General features: G+C 36.7%; 1 long non-coding RNA gene across 1 annotated transcript; it reads right to left on the bottom strand.

Annotated features, from left to right (window-relative positions):
- Window positions 1–9,798: 9,798 nt before the first annotated feature.
- Window positions 9,799–11,284, bottom strand: LOC129730910 (uncharacterized). Its single transcript, XR_008728940.1, has 3 exons — window positions 10,306–11,284; window positions 10,005–10,235; window positions 9,799–9,939 (listed from the first exon to the last, which is right to left on the bottom strand). It is a non-coding gene; the product is annotated as an uncharacterized LOC129730910 (long non-coding RNA).
- Between the last annotated feature and the right edge of the window lie 11,402 nt (window positions 11,285–22,686).

A 22,686-nucleotide genomic window follows, 5' to 3' on the forward strand; every position in this document is an offset into this window, starting at 1 on the left:
TCCGCGTCGACTGCGCCACTTAAAAGATCATTTAGTTTAATTTAGTTTTTAAAAACTTTTATTTGACCGTAATCGGTCACACTTCACTTGAGACTGATTAAAGACTATTTTACAGAGGCCTGACTGCCCTACCTGCTGTCCTAAAATCTGCTGACCTAAGACCTAACGACGATGCAGCACTTGGCGACGTCAATCCGAGTTCCACGTTGAATACTTTGGTGGCTCCGGGCTCCAATCCTGCTGACTGTGCTGTCTGGTTGTTTGCGCGTGGCTTGGTTTCTGGTCGCTTAGATTCAGCGACAACTGGTGTTGAGGATGTTCCGTCTTTAACTTATATATATATATATATATATATATATATATATATATATATATATATATATATATATATATATATATATATATATATATATATATATATATATATATATATATATATATATATATATATATATATATATATATATATATATATATATATATATATATATATATATATATATATATATATATATATATATATATATATATATATATATATATATATATATATATATATATATATATATATATATATATATATGCACGACCAGCAAGTTCCCGGTTCAGGAGGTTGTGTCAACCTCAAATGAAGGATACGCGGTTGCCAAGGTGGACGGAGTGTTCTACTGCAGTCAGTTGGTATGCTCCGCCGCGTTGGTCTATCGCGAAAGGTTCACCCAGATGGTCGATTTGTTATCTATGGAGCTGACGGGACTAACACCCTTAGTAGTCTTCACCGACTTCAACGCTTGGGCTGTTGAGTGGGGAAGCCGCCGCACGAACCGGAGGGGTCAGATCTTGTTGGAAGCTTTGGTAAAGCTCAACCTAGATCTGGCCAACGTTGGAACCAAGTGTACATTCAGCAGAAATGGTGCGGAGTCGATCATCGACGTGACGTTCTCCAGCCCAGGACTGATCGTGAACTGGAGGGTAGACGATGGCTACACCTATAGTGACCACCAGTTGGTCTGCTATAGCGTAGTCCATAACGTGAGGCGGCAGGCAACGGGTAGAGCCAATACTCCGACCGTCCGCGGGTGGAAGACATCGCATTTCGATGCCGAGGTATTTGCAGAAGCAATGAAAAGAGAGCGGGAGGGGGGCAGTTGGCTCCGCCCGAGTGCTGACCAATTAGTTGCCACATTATCGCGGGCGTGCGACGCCACCATGCCTAGGACCCGCCAACCTAGGAATGGTAAGTCACCGGTATACTGGTGGACCGACGCGATAGCGGACCTCCGTAGCGCGTGCCTCCGTGCAAGACGGATGTTGCAACGTGCACGTACCGATGCACAGAGACTAGAGCGCCGTGTAGCATTTGGATCTGCAAGATCGGCGCTTAAAAGTGCAATAAAGGCGAGCAAGAGGGCCTGCTTCGATAGGCTATGCGTGAGTGCCAATACGAATCCGTGGGGCAACGCCTACAGAGTCGTAATGGCGAAGACCAAAGGCGTGTTGGCGCCTGCAGAGCGATCACCAGCGATGCTGGAGCGTATCATCGAGGGACTCTTTCCACGACACGAGCCAAATCCTTGGCCTCCGGTTGCTGAGTCTCATGTCCGACGTTCCAGTATCTCAGACACAGACCAGGGATGGTCGGCCAACCTGCCGGGCATCCAATCCGTGAGAGACGGCAGCCGTGCCGAGGTTGTGGAGGAGGTAAGGGTTACGAATGAGGAACTCATCGTGATCGCCAACTCCCTAAAGGTGAGCAAGGCACCGGGACCGGATGGAATCCCGAACTTGGCCATCAGGACGGCCATGAAAGTGACCCCGATCTATTTCGAGCAGTCATGCAGAAGTGCCTGGATGACTGCCTCTTTCCGGACAGGTGGAAGCGACAGAGATTGGTGCTGTTGCCGAAGGCTGGGAAACCGCCAGGGGACCCATCGGCATACAGACCTGTCTGTCTGCTGGACACTACGGGCAAGGTGCTTGAGAGGATTATTCTCAACAGACTGGTGAAGTACACAGAGGGTGTAAACGGTCTGGCAAGTAACCAGTTCGGCTTCCGGAAAGGTAGATCCACGCTGGATGCTATTCTCTCTGTCACCAAGACGGCAGAGGTAGCACTCCAGCGTAAGAGTTGGGGCATTCGCTATTGCGCAATCGTCACGCTTGACGTGAAGAATGCATTCAATAGCGCCAGTTGGGACTTCATAGCGCTCGCGCTTAGGAGCATCCACGTACCGGTGTCGTTGTACAAGATTTTGGAAATTATTTCCAGAATCGGGTACTAGTTTACAACACGGAGGAGGATCAGAAGTGCGTCCCAATCACCGCAGGGGTACCGCAAGGTTCCATCCTGGGCCCGGTGTTGTGGAATGTCATGTATGACGGGGTGTTGAAACTAAAGTTCCCTGCAGGGGGTGTGAATCGTCGTTGTGAACAACCGCAAATTAGAGCAACAGGCGGTGGTCAGAGTCGGTGACTGCACCATTACCTCAAGGCGTTCCTTTAAGCTCCTAGGGGTTATGGTTGACGATAAGCTCACATTTAAGAGTCACGTCGACTATGCCTGTAAGAGGGCTTCAACGGCCGTTGCAGGACTATCTCGAATGATGTCGAATAGCTCAGCGGTATATGTCAGCAAGCGTAAACTTCTTGCCAGCGTGGTTTCGTCCATACTTAGGTATGGTGGACCAGCGTGGTCCAAAGCGTTAGGTACCAACAGTCATCGTCGTCAACTGGAAAGTAACTAGGGGTACTGGGGGTAAGCCCTGCACAGAGGGTAAGACCGTCACCCCTAGGATTTTACTAGAAAACGCTTATTAACTGTGTTTTGGAATACGTGAAGTGTTGCAATTCAATATTTTAGACATTTTAAGACACATCGAAGCCACCGTGAAACGTCAAACGTCAAAATAATAGACAAAACATACGCAACTGCAGCTGATGCGTAACTGATGTAATTTTTCGTGAGTGGAGCTTAAGCTTTTATTCATTTGAAAAGACTAAAATAGTTTTTCGTTGCTCTACAATTTATTGCCTGTATTGTTAGCAGTCATAGGAATTCGATCTGAGGAAAATTGAAGCGATAAATTTGTAGAAATACTCTTTTTAAAAAAATGTGTGCTGTCGGGGTAACACCGTCACCCAGTGAGTGGGGTAAGCCCGATATGGTCTGAGGCTAGTTGGATGTTACTGACACATATTTCTCATCCATTACCGATGTCTCGTTGATAAATTAATTAATTATTCGACTTAGAACCATGCACTCAAGCTCTTCTGTGATTTATGAATGATTCCAAGGGTTATTAAAGGTGCCAAATGTACTGAATCATGTCACAAAACTGACGGCTTTCCCGGTGGTATTTGAAATATGCTCCGGTGTGGTCAATCTGAACCTGGCTTCAATGAAACTAGTTGATAATATGATTTAAAGTGCCACATGATAGGCTTGCCGAGTATCAAATTCTTTCATTGTTTATACATAATGTTCACCGGAACTAGTTCCGGCAATCTGCCCAGAACCAGCTAACCGACAACAACCAAATTCAACAGTGACATACAGAAATGTAAGATCTCTCATTCGGCGGTTTCCGAATTCAAATTGGTTCAGTTACTTCGAGTAAATTCATGAACAAACTTGGGTGCCGGTGCTAATTGTCGTTTTTATCTTAGTTTCAAAACTTCACTATTCTTTGTAAAATAACAGTTTGAAAGTACTGAAAACCTTAATATCTTGTAGAAAACAATCTGGGCAATGATTCTGTGAAAGAAATATAACAATATTCGCCATCAAGTGCTACCAAAGAATCATCTTCCTTAGGGGGCCGGGCTTACCCCCACTACCCCTACAGGCTCATGTGCCTGAGGGATGCGGAAGAGACTGCTGAGCATGTTTTCTTCGTGTGCCCTCGTTTTGTGCATGCGCGGAGTGACATGATGGTAGTGAGCGGGCCAGACACCACTCCGGACAACCTAGTTCGGAGGATGTGTAAAGACCCAAACATTTGGAGGGCGGTATGTACGTACAGCCGCCTCTCAAATAGTTTTAGAATTGCAAAACAAGCGACAGGTTGACCATCGACACGCCAGTGTTAGCTAACGGCCAGTCTCCGGGTTAGTTAGCTAAGTTAGCAAAGAGACCAGAGGCGTCTCGTCCACCTGTTCAACCTGTTCATAGGACAGGTAGACAATTTCAGAACAATTACTCGAATTATTTCTCATTTGTAGCATGGATCTGACATCATTAAGTTTTCTTGTAACCTTAATGTTATTTCGAACATTCGAACATTTTTTTGATTTTCAATTTATTTCCACCAATTTCAATTTCTATTTATTTCTCCACCGTGAAGAATATAACCTGGCTAAACTCACTCTACACTACTCAACCCACCCGCAACACAGCTCACCCGTAATACAACACAACACAACGAGATAAGCAGTAATGACTACCGTTTGTTCAAATCATTTATCTGAACTAGCATTCATTCAAACACTTCTCTGCATTTTCAAGTACTATAGCGTACGCAGCCAGTTATGTACATAAAGCGTGCACCACTACTAATGCGCAGCCTTGCGTAAAAATGACATTTGCGGTTCAAAAATTATGTTGAACCAAGCCGATGGAAACGATACCGCCGACGCCGACCCCCACGCCCACCATTCTTTGATGTTCGTTCATTGAAATTTGAGAGAGGCCGCGAGAGTACACAGCTCTCAACGCTCAAGCGAGCGTCAGCCCAGTAAGAATTGTCGGGCCGATGTCGGACCAATTCGCGTCCGATTCTCCGATAGATCGGTCCAACAACGGGTCGACATTTAGCTCAACATCGGTCCGATGTCGTGCTCAAATGCAACAAAAATGTCGGACCAGGGTTCATTCGCTCCTAGGGGTTCATTCGTCTTCGTGCGTCGCGGGCGAGAGGGAAGTTTAGTTGTGTTTGTTTTGAAGCAAGTCCGGTGCGGCTGGCATGCGGACTTGGTCAAAACAAACACAACCAAACTTCTCCTGCCGCAACGAGATCACGATGGCGGGGTGTGCGATTCAAACCTCATTGTATGCGACGCAGCAGCGGCGGTGTGCAGGTTGTTCTGTTTTGATTATTTTGATAGCGCGGTATTGGATTAGAGCGCTTCATTTATTTAAGGATGGTGCATGATTAATTATTTTTATCCACTATATAAAAATGGATTTACGTAACGCAGATTTCATTGATATTATTCCCGCCGTTACTGAGGTGCACAATAAGCACCATTATTTTAAATCGTTTTAAATCAAGAAAGTAAGCGGTGACATGTACATTTTATTGCAAGAAAATATTCGTAGAGTTCGAAGCAATATATTTGTGAAACATTTGGGGTTTTCTTAATAATAAAAATTGTGATATCATTCACATAACGTAAAACGTGGTGGCGGGGCTGTGCGATTCAAACCTCATTGTGTGCGATGCAACAACGGCGATGTGCAGGTTGCTTTATTTTGATTATTTCGATAGCGCAGTATTGGATTAGAGCGCTTCATTTATAGGATGGAGCATGATTAATTATTTTTATCCACTAAATAAAAATGGATTTACGTAACGAAGATTTTATTGATATTATTCCCGCCGTCACTGAAGTGCACAATAAGCACCATCATTTTAAATCGTTTTAAATCAAGAAGGTAAGCGGTGACATGTACATTTTATTACAAGAAAATATTCGTAGAGTTCGAAGCAATATATTTGTGAAACAGTTAGGGCTTTTAAATACTTAAAATTGTGATATCATTCAAATAACGTAAAACGTGGAGACGGGGCTGTGCAATTTATGCCTAGTTGGGTGCGACGCAGCAGCGGCGGTACTTGTACAGGTAGCTTTGTTTTGATTATTTTGATAGCGCACTATTGAATTAGAGGGCTTCATTCATACGATGATTCATGATTAATTTTTTTATCTACTAGATTAAAATGGAATTACGTAACGCAGATCTTACTGATATCATTCCCGCCATTTTTGAGGTGCAATGGTAATGGTAATTATTTTAAATCGTTCTAAATCATAAAAGTAAGCTGTGACATGTACGTTCTATTGCAAGAAAATATTCGTAGAGTTCGAAACAATGTATTTGCAAAACATTTAGGGTTTCTTAATAATACAAATTGTGATATCATTCTCATAACGTAAAACGTGGTGGCGGGGCTGTGCGATTCAAACCTCATTGTGTGCAACAACGGCGATGTACAGGTTGCTGTATTTTGATTATTTTGATAGCGCAGTATTGGATTAGAGCGCTTCATTTATAGGATGGTTCATGATAAATTATTTTTATCCACTATATAGAAATGGATTTACGTAACGCAGATTTTATTGATGTTATTTTCGCCGTTTCTGAGGTGCACAATAAGCACCGTCGTTTTAAATCGTTCTAAATCAAGAAAGTAAGCGGTGACATGTACGTTTTATTGCAAGTAAATATTCATAGAGTTCTAAGCAATATATTTTCGAAACATTTAGAGTTTCTTAATAATAAAAATTCTGATATCACTCACATAATGTAAAACGTGGCGTAGTGTGCGAAACAGCAAGGGCGGTGTATACATATTGCTTTGTTTTGATTATTTTGATAGCGCAGTATTGAATTAGAGGGCTTCATTCATACGATGATTCATGATTAATTATTTTTATCTACTATGTTGAAATAGAATTCCGTAACGCAGATCTCATTGATATCATTCCCGCCATTTCTGAGGTGCAATGGTAATGGTAATTATTTTAAATCGTTCTAAACCATAAAAGTAAGCTGTGACATGTACGTTTTATTGCAAAAAATGTTCGTAGAGTTCGAAGCAATATATTTGTAAAACATATAGGGTTTCCTAATAATAAAAATACTAATATCATTCACATAACGTAAAACGTGGTGGCGGGGCTGTGCGATTCAAACCTCATTGTGTGCGATGCAGCAACAACGATGTGCAGGTTGCTTTGTTTTGATTATTTTGATAGCGCAGTATTGGATTAGAGCGCTTCATTTATAGGATGGTTCATGATTAATTATTTTTATCCACTGTATAAAAATGGATGTACGTAACGCAGATTTTATTGATATTATTCCCGCCGTTACTAAGGTGCACAATAAGAACCAACATTTTAAATAAAGAAAGTAAGCGGTTACATGTACGTTTTATTGCAAGAAAATATTCGTAGTGTTTAAAGCAATATATTCGTGAAACATTTAGGGTTTCTTAATAATAAAACTGGGGATATTATTCACATAACGTAAAACGTGGAGGCGGGGCTGTGCGATTCAAACCTCATTGTGTGCGACGCAGCAACGGCGATGTGCAGGTTGCTTTGGTTTGATTATTTTGATAGCGCAGTATTGAACTAGAGCGCTTCATTTTTAGGATGGTCCATGATTAATTATTTTTATCTACTATATAAAAATAGAATTACGTAACGCAGATCTTATTCATACTGTTCCCGCCGTTTCTAAGGTACACAATAAGTACCAAGATTTTACATCGTTCTAAATCAAAAAAGTAAGCGATGACATGTAAGTTTCATCGCAAGAAATATTCGTAGAGGTCGAAGCAATAAATTTGTGAAACAGTTAGGGTTTTCTAATAATAAAAATTGTGATATCATTCACATAACGTAAAACATACATAAAACCTGACTTTTTTCCATTCAACCTTTAGCTTTCAGCTATAATTCGGAATTCAAAGCAATGGGATGTGTTTTTGTATATCGATTTTCAGACGAGACATTTGAGGAGAAATAATAGGTATCTGATTACTAAAGATATAATTCACAATGACATGTGATTTTTTCTACATTACAATGTTCTGAAAGATTCTTGAAGAGAAATAGTAGGTATCTGACTATTAAAACTTGAGATATTATTTACAAAACTACGTGAAACATGATTGTGCTTGTTTAGAAAAGACATTTGAGAAGAAACATCAGGTAGCTGATTACTAAAACTTAGATATTATTCACTACATATAACATTCATAATCATGATATTTAATGCGTAATTCGGCTCAAACATGAAATTCAAAGCGATGATAAGTGCTTTTTTGAATTAAGAGGTTCGGTAATGCTTGGGAATGGAATTTGAGGATATCTGACAAATGATGAAAATATGGAAATATATTGCAAATAATTTATTCTGATGAATAGAAAATGAGAAATTGTTCATAAAACTACGTAGACATGTAAAATTAGTAGCCCCAAAATTGATAAATATTAATCGCATCAAATTGTTTGATTCAAATGTGATGTTTTTAAATATCCATATTTTACACACTAGTCAGTTTTTTTTCGCATTTTTCACGATTTTTTTCACGCGGATTTTTGAATAAATGCAGTTTTTACACGCTTTTTACGCTTAACGGTGCATTATATACGACATTATGCGCATTGTGCATAAGGTAAAAAAAATCTAACGTCGCAAGTCATTGTTTTTGATTTTCAGCTAGAACGGTATAACATATGACAAATAAATGTGTGCCTCACATCTCAGACACATGATGCTATGTCCATCAAATACGTAACTACAAACATTGTAGCAATCGTGATTGATCTTGCAGATTATTAGACCTAAACTTAAGAATTATAAAAAACAACCCCAACTGGTCATCCCATATCAACTCCAGCTGCCATATTTAATTATGTGACGGTATTTTCCGGCTTCTGGCGAACATCCCATGGTGGTCAAATACAATCCAATCTTAGTATTTTCAGAAACAAGATTATGCCCAGAGGCCAGAAATCATTCCCAATAGTAATTTCGAACTCCAAAATGACGACTCCGGTATCAGGAATATAGCCTAAAGTGGTATTTGGCCAATAATTTCAATACTGTCAAAAGCAGTTTCTGTAGGGCTGTGGTTTTTCCCATATAAAATCGTATGGAAGCTTTGAAAATCCGGCGCAAATCGGGCGTTTCACCGATCGATCTGAAAAGTTACACAGTTATTGTAGGACCCATAAGGAACACGAAAAGTGCATGGGAGCGAAAAAATAACACCATCGCTTTTTTCCCATATTACCATGTCCCAGTCTAATATTCAGGTGCGACAGCCGAAGTGGTGAGGTGTCTCTAATTCAGGGGCGACTCATGGCTTTTGAACCTACCTGTTCAACTACAAATTTTGAAAATCGCAGTTTGAGGAAGTAATCACAATCATGTTCGCATAATTACGCAAGTCATTCTATTTGTTACTATTTGAAAGTGAAACTAAAAACCAATAAAATATTAATATAAATTTGCGATTTAGATATATTTTTTGCAAGGCGTTCCCATGTGCAATGCACAGGTTGCACCTATGGACGAGTCGCCTCTGCTCTAATTATTAATACAGTGCTATTTCGAACGAATTCACACCAAGCCGCTGTGCAATGTCCGGGACAGTGCCGTGTTGTCGCCGTGCGAATGAAAAATATCCTTGCCGACGATATTTTGTGCTTTCCGGAGAGTGCATGGCAGCAACTTGCGAAGATGTGACTATGTGGCAGTGAAATATTTTCGTTTTTTTTTGCATTCGCGTCACAGCTTGGACACTGCCCGAAAGCAGTGAGAATAGCTGAACTCTGTTATTCTAATTCGTACATAAACTTTATATATATGACTGGAGCAAGAGAAACCAAACCTACCGTCAAACACTGACGGTACACGAGCAAAGTGAATAAACTTGACTACTACGCTAGACTTGTTAGCAAGGGTATTGTAATCATTTAAAAAAAAAGTTTACAATAATTTGATTTTTTATTCTTTTTGTTTATTTTGATCATTCTATCATTTGGAAAAGCGTACATTAGATTACATTGAATTTTATTTTGTTTGTTCTTTAAATAAATCATTTCCTGGTAACAACAGGATATGTGTATGAATGCAGCGTTCCGATTGTGTAGGCTTGCTTGCCCGATCGATGTCGCAATCGCTTAATTTTTCGAATCAGTCTAAGAAGTAGAATAAAGGGAAAAAATAAGCAATTGTTCTCATAACGGAAACATTGAATTTTTACCCAGGTTCTCCCGCTGAAGCAAGTTTACCGATCCCTTTGAATATTTCTGAGCTTTACAGTTGATCGTTGGACCATGTAGTAATAGTTGTACCTAGAGTTTCCACAGAACTGCTTGGAGGCAACAATTCGGCAGCAGTCCCAGCAGCAGTAGCAATAGTCCCAGCAGCAGAAGCAATAGTCCCAGCAGCAACAGTGGTCCCAACAGCAGCAGTAGTCCAGCAGCAGCAGTCTCTGGATTAGGATTTACTCTGGTCAAAAAAAAACAAAAAAAAAAACACACACACCAAAAAGTAAAACAAACCTCTTTCATGCTCTCGTGCTGGTATGTTTCACTCAAGTTCGGCATCGGAAGCTTCAAGCGCACCCGGTATAGACCTCAGCTTCCTGTGACTACGGCCGCGTACAGATCTCGCTCGTAATTAACATGAAGCTATTCATAATGACAAAAAAATAAATTTTATTCATCACTTGCAATTATTTTCTTATTTACTTACACTGCAAAGTCGGGTGTTTCCGGTAGTAAAATAGTTTGCTGGATAAGAGTAAAAGTCAATTCACAGCTTTCCAAGAATTCAAATGATTCCTTGAAAACTGTAGCGTATCGCCAGAGTGTTTATCTCCAAACGAAGTGCATTGTGAAGAAGTGAATATACCACTATATCGTCGGTTAATGACACAACTCAAAATTTTGAGCATTTGATGTCGTAAACTATCATCTCACAAAGCATTTTGTTCCACTAACCAGTAAAAAAGCTTATGGGACCACGTACTTTTAAACGTGTTTTTTCCCGAAACAAGTAGATTGGCTGATCGTACTCACCTTTCTTATTGTTTTTCATTGGACCCTAGGAATGAATGCAAGATATTTCTAAAACTGCAATACTTTTCAACTAAAATCAAGTTATATTTTCGTTAAGAGAAATTCACACAAAGGTATTATAGAATTGAACGTAAAGAAAAAGTAAGTGATGGGGGAACCTGAGAATAAACCCATGTTTATTCATTTTTGATATCGACCGACAAAGCTTGATAAAGCAGACTCTAAAACCTTGCGGCCACGCAGCTCCTGTCTCAGAAGGTTATGCACTTGTTCTCGCGATAGATAAAAATTATTTCTGTTGGTGTAGACAAACATTATATTTTAGAAAAGTAAATGCATATTTATTTACGCATATCATTTGATCAAAAACTTTCGGAAAAAAAACTAGTCACAGCAGTCATTGTACCAAAAACATGATTCCAACGTCTCTCGCGGTGAGCATGTTACAGAAAGAACTACTTATCAGAAACACAAAAACAAAACATAAAATAAAAAAAAAAACAAACAAACAAACCCTGTAGGTTGTACCTTTACGCTGTACACAGAGGCGGACGAAGAGTGATTTGAGCTACAGGCGAAAACTGTTTTTAACGCCTCCCTTCATCAGATTCAGATTTTCTAAACCTCCCTTCATTTTTCAATTTATATCAATAGTTGTATTTGACATCGGACCTGGATTCCAAAGGGTGCGGTCCGAAGAGAGAACATAGCTATCTGAACTTTCGCGATCCAAAAAATTTCGAAAAGCGATCAAATTCAACTTGATTTAAATCACAAGCAGCAGATTTGCAGGTTTATACATTTGCATTTCTATGAATGTGAATAATTTCGATCCATGTATGAACCATTCCTAAAAAATGTGTTTGTTTTTCTATGCTTTTATTCTGAACCAAAATAATTTCTGCTGTAATATAAACAATCACAACTCTGTTAGTTTAAACGTCACATTCAGCTCTTTGTGAAAATGTAAAAAAATATGTAGGGTTTTGGAATACTTCAGCAGCGGTTTTCTTCGGCTCCTTTTCAACAGCATTCGAATGCAAAACCTGCTGGAAAGCGACCGCTGCTGACGTAATGCAATTTTCTACCAGTACTCAAGTTATATTGTCATTCAGTTAAATGCATCCTTTGAGGATTATTTGCAAGTGGTTTATCTTTAGATGGTGTCAAAGTTGATGTTTTAAAAATAACGATTGAAATCGACGGGGCATCTTAACCTAACCTCACCTAGTCCTAGAACAATCGAGTTTTTGAAATTGAAACGGTAGTAATCTCTCTAAAGAATTCAGAAGTGTTAAATGATTTTTGTTTTATTTGGCATCCGCTTTTATTAAAGTTTGTAAATGTAGGGAAATTTTTGAACAATGAAATTTTGTTTTGTCATAAATTTCAAAAAAAAAAATATATATGTCCAATTTAATTTTTCTTCCTTTATCTATTCATTAAACAATTTAATAAACTGTTTTAAAATAGGAGCTCATATTTACAAAATCCGTTTGAAACTGTCTTGGTTTTTCGTTCAGAAATACACTGAAATTGCTTTTCACGCAAATTTTTGCGTGATTTTTTCTACAAAAAATTCTTAATAAGTCGGCCATTCCAAAAATTGTTTTGATGATGAGAACGGCGGCGTAATTTCCCAAATTAAATTTCTGGAAAATAACTTATTTTATTTGACCTTTTTTGTCCTAAATTTTGTTTCGTTTCGTTTATTTCACAGGTGAAATTGACTCTGCTATTGAGTTGCTTTTTCAAGTACTTAGAACAGTATCGAAATTAACATTAACATTGATTCTGGAGTTTTCATGTTTGTTCCATGCGCCACGTATCCCTCGCGCAAAAAGTGGTTTTGAACTAGAAAAAATAAGATCTCCAAACACAATATGTTAGACAACAAAACTAATTCTCAATTCCAAGCAAAAAAAAAAACATTTTCATACAAAAATGAGTGATGGTCAAGTAAAAAGTTTCAAAGATGTCCAAAACAAATTAACATTTTTTCATTCAACCAAAATAAATATGTAACCAAAGTAATTTTAATTTTTCTAATTTTAAACTCTTTTTAATTTTTATGAACGTTTGCAATTGTGGAAGAAACCGTCAGAATAAATTCGGTAGCTGATATCCAATAAATTTCATGGGAAAGAAAAACAAAACATAGATTTTTCCCCATTTTTTAGCTTTGCTACAGTTTAGAAAGCTAATAAATAAAACTTTTATCAATATATCTTTTGTCCTTTAATTTATATAATTTATGCAGTCAGATTTTTTTACGCGAAAGATACGAACCTCGTAAAAAAACCGCGTAAGAAAAACCGCGTTAATTCGAAAATCCGCGTAAAAAAACCGCGTTAATTAAAAAATCCGGCTAAAAAACTGCGTTAATTCAAAAACCTGCGTAAAAAACTGGTAAAAAAGTTCGCGTATAAAAACACCGCGTAAAAAAACCTGACTGTATAAGTCCTCATAACTTATATTAGCATTAACACAGTAAATTTCTTTTTTAAATAAGTCTTTCTAACTTTGTCAATTATATTGTGGCTGGAAATATAAAATATGTAATATTTGTTTAAAAAAAAAAACCAAGTCTTTATAAGCAAGCAAAACAGAAATCCAATAATGATGAATCACGACAGTCTAAAATTTTGGGAATGTTCTTGGAACACCGACAAGCTTATGCCAACATGATAATAACAGTAATAAATTTTGAACTTTACTAAAACTTAGTATGTCCTGTTGACAATTGTCGCTTTGCCCAAGTGCTATTTGTAAAACTTATATAAAAAATCTCCAACCACTCTTTACTTTCTAGATCAGTTCAGCAGTTAAAAATAATGAAAAAAAATTATATATTTGAATTATGAACAAACTCAGTTGACACAAAGAAACTTTATAACATAGTTTCCAGTTCAGTCGATTAAGTCTAAGTTTCGTGAAGCCCTCATGATCAGGAGATCATCCATTTTAAATATCACGACTTCCCGTCAACTACGTGAGAGTAAAAACAGCATTACTATTGACATGGTGTTTATTCTAAAACGGAACAAGTTTAGCAAATATACAACGGTTTTTGCATGTTTCCATTTCTTAAGTATTCCAAAAAACTAGAATTTTAATTTGATTTATAATCGATGTTTCAAAATAAAAAATCAAATGTACAAATTCATATTTTTATTGACTTGATGAGCAAGCCTGGAAAACCACCCAACCAACTAAACTTTCCGAACATTCAAATTATTATTGTGGTTTGAATTTAGATTTTTTTTAATCTTTTCGCTCCCACATTAAGCGCCCTTATATGATTGACGAGGAGGCGACCGCCTGCTTCGCTTTCGTCTTAATCCGCCCCTGGATGTACATGAATGGAGGATTTTGCATGCTTTATTTTTTTCACAAAAATGGTGATTGTTTTTCTTAAAAGTTTCGTTATGTTAGTAAAAATTTTCGGTAGGAAAAAAATGTGGCTTTAAATTTAAATTCCTTCGTTCCGAGCACGCTATTAATGTTAAAAACAAGCCTGTCTAAAATTCAGGCTTATCACAGCCACATTGGAAAAAATAGTATCGAGATAATCGTTCGTGGCGTGTGGCGCGCAGCAGCCAAATCGGTGCTACTGCTCAGAGGTTTATGATATTTTGAGAAAAGATACTCTAGTCGAAAAAATCCGAATATATTTATTGCTTTATCTGAAGGTACATATCCTTTCATAAAATGCAATAAAAAGTTTTTCGATTTTTTTAAATAACACAAGTGTATAAATGCAGATGTATTTAGTACCGTAAAAAGCCATATGTATAGTGAGCGCATACTTTACTTCCACTGATATTGGCCTGTATCTATTTTAAAAAATGCAAAAAGCGGTAATTCAAATAATCATTTCAGGTTGCCCAAGTGCAAGTTACTTCGATGCACCCAGCAATTTCGAATAGGTATTATGTAACATTGGTGTATCACCGGTTTACTAACGATAAAAAGTACAAAGCAAAAAGTTTTGAAGCACTGTTTTCAGACACTCTTTTGAAAGATTTCAAATTAATTTTGAAACGATGCAAAACGAGTTTACTATTGGGGTTAATTCAACGAATTGGCACTGCGGTACCAAGAGCCTGAAAATGGTGTCGATCAGAACTTGGACATGCCAAACGTATCGAAAACAATTATGATTACGATTTTTTTCAAGTTTAAAATTGTTATCTGCAAACTATTAGACTTTTTTTTTAAAGGTAAACATTCCATCACATGGCGAATTCCCGATTTTCACACTTCAGCAGCGGTTTTTTTCAGCATTCTAATTCAAAACCTGCCGAAGAGCGACCTCTGTCGATGTGATGCAATTTCTTACCGATACTCTAGTTTTTTCTCTATTTCACACTTCAGCAGCGGTTTTTTTCAGCATTCTAATTCAAAACCTGCCGAAGAGCGACCTCTGTCGATGTGATGCAATTCCTTACCGATACTCTAGTTTTTTCTCTATTTCGTGTTCATCATTTTTACTGGATTTTATTAACATATTTTGATATGCGTAGAAAACTAATCTTTGATACATTCATTTAACTTTTAAAAAAAGGATAATCATACGTCGAAATGACTCCTGAATTCTAAATAATTGAATAGGTTTTTTTTCTTTAAATTATCATTGAATGGTCATTACAGTGTCACCTCACCGATAAATAACAGAAACCAGGGGTGGCATTGCGCAGCTCGATTCGAACGATTTTCGCTATTTTCGAGTAGGTCGCATACTGCCAGTTATGCTTTAAGCTTAAAATAAGCTGTCATTGTCATTTGTCCTGCGGCCCATCTAACCCGCAAAGTCGGAAAAATACGAAACACGAAACATTACGCCCCCAGCGATCATTTAGTTTTATTCGAGTTGCTCGAAACGAAATGCGCAATGTCACCCCAGAATTCAAGTTTTAATATTTCTATATTGTTTTAGAAATAATGAGAAAAGACCAACGCACTGTTAGCAAAAAAAATGGACAACATGCAGAAAGCGAGCAGCCAAAATGACGCAGACTATCTTTCAAGGACGCAACTTTAAAAAAAATACAAAATAAATTGTTTTTTTTAACAGTACAACTCTTTTCTCTTGATTCCTCCATGACCGGACAGTCCGCAGTGTTTAGGGAATCTTTTTTTATTTTTTATTAAAAAAAATCAGATTATTAAAAAAAGAGTTTTTTCACATAATTAATTTTGAATTGTTCTTTTAATGTTTAAATTCCAGAGTATATTTTTTTTGAAAGACAAAATTATTATCAACAAGTATGCCGAAGACGTCACACCAATCAAACAAACCATTTTGTTTCTAAAATACAGTAATCACCCGATTTTATCTGTACCCGATTTTATCTGCCACCGATTTTATCTACCCCCGATTTTATCACATTTTTCACCCGATTTTATCATCATAAAACATTTCTTTAAAAAAATGTCAGGGTGAACTGATTTTCTATCACGCTTCAATATTTAAGATATTTTTCATAACTCTGTGTATCATTCTGGATGCAGTTTACATTAAAAATTCAACCGATGCACAATGTTACATTTTGCTGTTATCGTGCGAATAATTGAATAGTGATACAAATGTTTATTTTAACCGTATAATATGTTCGGAGAAGTTTCAAAATATTTGAAAACGCATCTTTTGATGTAGAAAGCTGGAAGATCAATCCTCCTAAAAGTGAGATGGAATATTTACTTTTTCATTAGATAAAGATAGACGCTTGGTGTCTTAGGCAAAGTATTAGGTGATCTCAAAACAAGAAACTTTGCGGAAGACATCATTTCTCTATCTCTTACAAATTGCAAGCAACATAAAGTTTTCTATGAGAAGGCATTGAAAATCGTTATTTACATTTTAAGATTTTTCTGGTTGCAATATGTGAGAGATATCAGCATGCTGTCTTCGGCAAAGCTTAGTGTTGTGAGAACATCTAATATTTTGCTTATGGTACTGCGCTACAAAAAAGCAAGCAATTGATTTTACCAATTCAAACAGAAACATGAACAATAAAAAAACTTAATTGTAATATATTTGCACCTCTACATCAATTTTTTTAGGTTTTTTATTTTTTAAGGTTTGTTCAGAAAAGTTTCAGGCAACTGAATTATCTATCTAAAAAAATGTTTAAAAAAAATAGTGATGATCGATTTTTTATTGTCACTTTTTGTTTTTGAATTTTTTTTTCCAGTACAGGATCTCAAATTGAATTTTTTAAATATTTTTTTTTAAAGCTTAAACAGTTTTCTCAAATTCATCCCTTGATAACTTTTCTCTATCTTTAGTCATTATTCAGATATATCGATTTATGAAAAAACAACTGTAGCTTTTTTCATATGTTTGTACAGATAAATTTTCCAAAAAAAATTATAATCGCTGATTTCACGTATTTAGTTATTGATTTAACACCTTCAATAAAAGAAATAAATTTTAAAAATTTCCCGATTTTATCACTTTCCCTATTTTATCACGCCAAAAATCAACAGGGTGAGATATAATCGGGTGATCACTGTATTCATAACCATCAATACTTTTTCGATATAGCATTTTTCAAAAGCTTCTCAAAAAAGAGTCGTGTTTTAAAAAATTAAACCAATGCGTCTTTTGCCCATAGAAACATCTATGCAAAGTTTGAAACTGGGACATTTTTTGTAGAAGTCTTTTAGATTAAGAACTCTTTAGATTAACTAACTATTGTTTAAAAATGACGAGTCAAACAGCGAACAACATAACCTGAGCTCACCTGGGCCAAGAACATTTTTTTTCTAAAAGAGTATTCTACGCTTTTACGACAGAGTTTCCTAAACACTTCCGTTTTTGTTTTTAAAAAACAACGAACATTTAATTTGTTTTTTGAAAAATTTGGCAAAAGTCCCACATACGCGTTTTTGGTATGTAATAGCCCTAAAAAACAAAAACTGGAATCAATATTCCAGTCGACTGTAAAAATGCTGTTTCAAGAAAACCGCTCTTAAAAATTCTAATATCCTAAAGTCGTTTGCCATGAAAAGCTAGCTTCCAAAAAACGCGTTAAGTTCAAAATCCACGTGAAAATACCGAGTGAATTCTGAAATCCACGTAAAAAAAATTTACTTGTAAAAAGTTTTTAATCATGTTTGAAAATTAAAAAGCAGTGTTATTTCATTCTGCGAATGAACACGAATATCAGAGAAAATTACCAAAAACCATTTAAATTTTTCTGGGAAATTCAAGTGAAAAACGCGTTTGTTGCTTGCCCACTTTTGGAATGTTTAGAAGAAAAGATTTCCCATTTTGTTCTACGCGCCGCGTATCCGCCGTGTAAAAGGCGACTGAAACGTAAAAATGATTTTCTTGAAACAGTTAGACAACAATTTCAATTCTCAATTTCAAGCAACTTTCGCATACAAAAATAACCGATGATCGAGTAAATAATTTCAAAGATTTCAAGAAACAAATTTAAAATTCCCTTGATCATCCAAAAATAAATATATATTTTAAGATTTTGCTAATTAAAAAAAATGGAACCAATCGGATTAGCACACTGAAAGTAATTTTGATTGTTTCCCATTTTAAGCTAATCAAATATTTTTGGAAAATTGAAAATGGCGAAAAACATCATAGTAAACTCGGGAACTGAATTTAATGGAAAAGAAAAATAAAACTTACAATGTTTCCCATAGACTTTGCTAGAGTTTAAAAAGCTAACTGATTAAAGTTTACTAAACATATCTGTTCCTCTTTCAATTATTTGTACATATTAGCATTAATACGGGCTTTTTATTCAAAGTAAATTATGTTTTTATTCGGGTCTTTTTATTTTATTTTATTTTTTTTTTCAATAATCATCATATTGTGGGTGGAAAGACAAAATATGTAATATTTATTTTAAAAACTAAGCAATCAAAACAGAAATCTTGCTTTTAGAACGCCGACAATTAGAAAAAAACATCAAGCTTATACTGGCATGATATTACCTATAGCCAATTTTGAACATCATTGAAACTTGGCGTGGTCTGGACAAATTGCCGTTTTTCTCAACTGCTATTGTGTAAAACTTATATTGAAAACCTTGAAACACTCGATACTCGCTAGATCAGTTCAGCAGTAAAAAATAATCAAGTTCTAAACCGTCTCTCTTAACCACGATTATGAGATGCGGCAAAGTCAATGGTACGGAAACACGCATCATGCTTGGAAACTTCTGTGTACAAACATGCACTGCTATTGGGGTAAAAGTTTTTAATATTACAGGAAACAAATGTGATTGACACAAAAACTGAGCCAAAAAATTCCCAGCCCAGTCGATCAAGTTTAAGTTTCGTGAAGTTTTTAAAATCGAGGATCCTTTTGAGAATCAAGACTATTCGTCAACTACGTGAAAATAAATAATAGCATATTCGATTAACTAATGAAATGTTTTTTATTATACAACGAAGTTTTTCAAAATTACAACGATTTATGCATGTTTGCAATTCTTATAAAGTGCACTGGTTTTAGAAAATGCACTCTTTGATATTTCAAAGCGAGTTCATTTTTGTTTTAATTTTTTTTATGTGTTTGCAAAAACGAATTTGCCATTGATCTGTAATCAATGTTTCAAAATGAAATTTAACAAAAGTCCACTTAACAGTGGCTAAGAAACAATGTGTCACTCTAATTTTGACAAAAAAAAAAGATATTTAAAGAAGTGCAGTAAAATTTCACAACAAAACTTATTTTGCATTGAATCAATTTGATCAACCTGTTTCATATAAGACTTAATGATTCATTTTTATTAAACGCTTGCAAAAATACTGACAATTTTCGCCCTACACATTGAACAATTATAACTCGGTGCAATGTGAAATGCAGTGTAATACATATGCGAAAACTCAGTCACTAGTAATTAGAAATTAGTTTAGATTTATCTTAGAAAAAAATATAGTTAATAATTACTTAATAATACAAACAAACTCAAGCTCCCAACCCAACAACCCCCAACCAGAAAATCGTCAAACCATACTAACCCCAGTAAATCGGGTGTAGCGATGACTCCCTCTAACAAGTTTGTTTTAACCCTGCGAAAATAATATGTATTGTAAACACTGCTCCGTCAAGCTAACGCAAATGAGCTAGAAAATAAACAACTTTAAATCTTCAACATTTAACAATTAAATGCATATTTTAATTGACTCGATAAGCGGTCTAAAAAAAAAACAACTAAAACAGCCGGCCGGAATTATTGCTGTGGTTTAATTTTTTTTTTTGCTGAAACACTAACCTGGCGAGTGCAATTGCACTTATTAAAGATGCAGAAGAATAAACACAAGCACCAAACACCAAAACAACACACTTGCTGGTTACCAACCAGCATTCTTTTATCATCTAGCGCGGATTAAATCCGTTTTAAATTCGCTAGATTTTCCGTTTCACTCACGAATGATATGCACCGCACTTAACTTCCATGGGTTTTACTTTTTTTTTTCACATGAAAATTATAAATTTTTCACTACTGCACTCCCCATTACAGAAAACATAGCACCGAATTACACCCAGAAGCCGAAAAAACACTTTCGACACTTTTTAACCCGCCGCGACAGTATTTTCTTACTTTAAACACGCGAATTTTTAACGCAACACGAAATAATTAAACTTCAATCACAACTCGATTGAAAATAAAAAAATGTTTGCGCTACGTTTGCTTTCGATGAGAATAAACAAGAGTTCAATACACACACCAATACAATAAATCGTGCATCTGTTTGCGCGACGTTTGCTATCGGTGAGAATAAGGTCTGCGCCAAAGCGAGAAAGACAGAAAAAACCGAAAGAAAGAGCGTCCAACACATAATTCGAGCGAATTTCGTTCAACCCGCATGAATTTTGAGAGAGATGGGTCCGATGGTCCGAATCGCGTTCCATGAAATTCTGACTGGGAGGTCGATGCAAAGCCGAGAGTGCAGCGAAGGGTTTTCATGTATTTCCTCATTGATGACATTATTCTTCACGTGAGAAAAAAAGTGTCGCGCAGCGCTGAGTGCGATACAAATGAAAAATCGAACAAATTCATTCATGGTTATTGTAGATGTAGTGGTGTTTTTTCGTTGATGTGTGGTTTCGATTCAAGCCATTTTTCTCGATGTTGTTCATTCGATAACTTGAACCATAGTATGGTAACTAGAATGGTATAGTACATGTTTGACTGCTCACGTTACGGTTGCTTTTGATTTGTTTGTGACGGCTAAGACTACCATTGCTCCATCTTTCAAATTTCTGTTGCTTTCTTGTGTGAAATTTCAATCTCGTTTAAGGAACGATACGTGGTGAGTAAAGTTTAATTACTTCATATATTTCAATAAATCATCACAAACTACCATATACCTACTGGAGATTGTTTGCGTGGATTTCCAGATGGACAACGTTATGGATCATTGCATTATTGAGCAAATGCTAAAGCGCCCGTTTGCCGCCAGAACCATGGAAGAAAAAGTTAAAGTTATTGGACGTCCGGTTCCTCGTCCACCTATGGAACAATTAAAATCCACGTATAAGTTGAAGGGGAAAATTATGTCCCGCAACTTTAATGTGACCAGCAATGGCTGTGTGGATCGGCGAAATTAAATAAACTTTTCTGCTGGCCATGTTTGCTTTTCCGTAGCGCCAATGAAAAAAATGTTTGGAGCAAGGAAGGATATAGTGATCTGAATCACCTTTCTGCGTCAATTAAAACGCATTCGAGCTCTAAAGATCACATAAATAATTCACTTGCCTTATCGATGTTCGGGCAAATGAGGATAGACGAAGCACTTGACCATAGCCGGCAGATCACCCGCAATAAGCATAACGAAGAAGTAACGAAAAACCGGAAGGGTATGCGAACTTTAATTGAGATCACCTGTTTCCTTGGCACTCACGGTCTCGCCTTTCGCGGACATTATGAATGTTCCGATTCCACGAACAGAGGAAATTATAAAGACCTCTGCACGTTGATCGCCGCCAGGGATCCAGCATTCCAGGACTTTATAAATAATAAAGTTTTCAGCGGAACGTCGGGAGGAATCCAGAACGAGCTTATAGAATGCATTGAAAGCTACATGCTTCAAACAATTAAAAGAGAAGTTCTTGATGCTGAGTTCGTGTCCATTATGATGGATGAATCAACAGATTCGGCTCGGTTACCGCAACTATCTTGTACTCTGCGCTACTTACGGCCCGATGGTAAGAAATATTCATAAAATATATTTTGCAAATATGTTAACAAATAGTTGATTTTTTTTTCAATTCAACGAGGCTCAAACATTTTTTTGTTCATTAAAATTTTAGGAACACCAGTTGAAAGGCTCGTTAGATTGGCAGACGTTAGCAGTGACAAAACCGCCGCTGCGTTGGCCGGACACGTTGATGAAATAGCAGCGTATTTTGGTCTTGATGGTGACAAAGTTGTAGCTCAGAGCTATGATGGAGCTGCTGTAATGTCCGGGGACAAATCTGGAGTGCAAACATTGGTGAAACAACGGTTTCCAAAAGCTGGATATATCCACTGCCGCGCACATGTGCTTAATTTGGTGCTACTTCACTCGTGCACAAATAACAAGAAATCAGCAAGGTTTTTCAACACGATCTCATCACTCGCGGCATTTTTTTCGCAGTCACCTAAACGCAGCGAGACATTGAAGCAATTTATGGAGACCCACATACCAAATGTTTGCAAGACCAAATGGTCGTATAATTCGCGTATGATCAAAATAATTGATTCGAATTATGCAGCGATTAATGAATGTTTAGGTGAGATTTATCTTGGCGACAGTGTCTTTGATGCTGAAACTTGTACTACAGCCAGAGGTCTTCACGCATTCATGCTTGAATTCAATACCGTATTCTTGCTCAAACTTTTT

Source organism: Wyeomyia smithii, chromosome 3 (genome assembly GCF_029784165.1).
Source record: "Wyeomyia smithii strain HCP4-BCI-WySm-NY-G18 chromosome 3, ASM2978416v1, whole genome shotgun sequence".
Lineage (NCBI taxonomy): Eukaryota > Metazoa > Arthropoda > Insecta > Diptera > Culicidae > Wyeomyia > Wyeomyia smithii.